This window comes from Macaca mulatta, chromosome 5 (assembly GCF_049350105.2).
Source record: "Macaca mulatta isolate MMU2019108-1 chromosome 5, T2T-MMU8v2.0, whole genome shotgun sequence".
In the NCBI taxonomy this organism is placed as follows: Eukaryota; Metazoa; Chordata; class Mammalia; order Primates; family Cercopithecidae; genus Macaca; species Macaca mulatta.
In genome coordinates this window covers 57,894,966-57,897,033 of record NC_133410.1, presented here as the reverse complement: position 1 = coordinate 57,897,033, position 2,068 = coordinate 57,894,966, and positions in this window count along the sequence as shown.

Sequence of the window (2,068 nt, the reverse complement as noted above, 5' to 3'; positions counted from 1 at the left end):
GGGATATGATGGCTTAGCTTGGGTTCAGAGACCTGAAAATCACCTGATGGGTTCTTGCTCACTGCACAGGCAAAACCAATTCACTGAGATCATAGTACTGCAGTAGAGAAAGAGTTCAATTAACAGTCCTAGCAGGAGCATGAGTGTTATTACTCAAATCAGTCTCTCCAAGAACTCAGAGGCCAGGGTTTTAATGGATAATTTGGTGAGTTGGGGTCTAAGGAAGGGGGTTGCTGACTGGGGACAAAATTACAGGGGCATGGAAAACAATCTTCATGCACTGAGTATGCCCTTTGGGTGAGGGCCACAGGATTAGTTGACTCATGGTCACAGGTCCTGGTGGGGTCAAGTGGTTACCAGAATGCAAAAGTCTGAAAAACATCTCAAAAGACCAGTCTTAGGTTCTACAGTAGTGATGTTCTCTATAGGAACAATTGGGGAAGTCACGAATCTTGTGAACTCTAGCCACATGATTCCTGAGCAGTAAGGGATTATAGAAACTATGCCTACATTTAGCAGAATTCGGGTTCCTCCCATAATCCTAATCTCATAGCCTTCCATTAGTTTTACAAAGGTGGCTTTTCCATTAGTTTTACAAAGGGCAGAGGTTAGTCTGAGGGAGGGGCTATTATCATCCTTTCTTTAAAGTTAAAACTATAAACTAAATTCTTCCCACAATTAGCTTGGTCTGTGCCCAGGAATGAGCAAGGGCAGCCAGCTTATGAGGCTAGAAGCAAGATGGAGTCAGCCATGCTAGACTTCTCTCACTGTCATCCTCTTCGCAAAGGCGGTTTCAACAAAAAGACAAATATCTGAAAAGCAACCAGAGTGTTGGATTACTTAAATCATTTTCCTGAGGAACAGCCGTTGATGCTTTGGCTTTGCCTGGTTAAAATTAGGGTATTCCCCAAATTTCCAAAGATCACAGTATATTTTCAAGAAAACAAGAATGGAATAAGACTAGTAAGTAGAAATTTACCCTGGCCAACATAGTGAAAACCCATCTCTACTAAAAATACAGAATAAGCCGGGCATGGTGGCACACGCCTGTAATCTCAGCTACTCAGGAGGCTGAGGCACAAGAATTGCTTGAACCCTGGAGGCAGAGGTTGCAGTGAGCCAAGATTGCGCCACTGCACTCCAGCTTGGGTGATGGAGCAAGACTCTGTCTCAAAAAAAAAAAAAAAAAAAAAAAAGACGAATGAGTAGAAATTTCTGGTTTCAATGGCTGTGTGATGTGTAATACAGCTGGCATGAGTAAACTACTTCTCACATTTGATTTTAAAAAGGGCACTGGATGATGAAAATTGAACAGTATTTATCCGACACTGTCCAAGAAGAAACATGAATATTCTGGGCCACTAGAGAGGTCTGCAGCGTCAGGGGAGGGATGTTCTGTACCTGGATAACACTTCCTTCTAGACATTCTACTCACTATGACAAAGGAAAAGTTAAACTTGGGAACCGAGACACTCAAACACTGCCTTCCTTTTGTTCCCAAATACAGCTGTAATTTCACATGGTTGTTTTATCTTATGTGAAATGTAGACTTACTGAGCATGAGACAAATGTACCGCTGACTTTCCCTCCATTTCCTTTTTTTCATGTGCTAAATGTAGATTCACTGAGCACCAATAACAAGAGCTCACAAGGATGTAACCACTTGCCTCACTGTCTACCCTCCTTTTCTTCCCCCCGCCTGCTTGCTCTTTCCCCTTTAAATACTGAAGTTCCCCAAATCCTCTCGGGGAAAAGCATAGGACAGGTCCTCCTGTGACTGGTGTTTCTGTTTCCCGGGCACATCCTCAACCTTGGCAAAATAAATCTCTAATGGATTGAGTGCTGCCTCAGTCACAGTTTCATTTACACTTTCAACCTTTTCTGACTTCATCCTCTAGGGTATTTCTTTCATGCACATGTGAAAAATCAAACTCTACAAAGCAGCTGTTCATTCCCTTGAATCCTGACACTCAAATAACATCACAACTAAGAGAGCTGCTTTCTCAGGACAGCCGTTCAGAACCACAAGACTTCAGAGGTAAGAAAGCAGGGAGAACACAACGCTAAA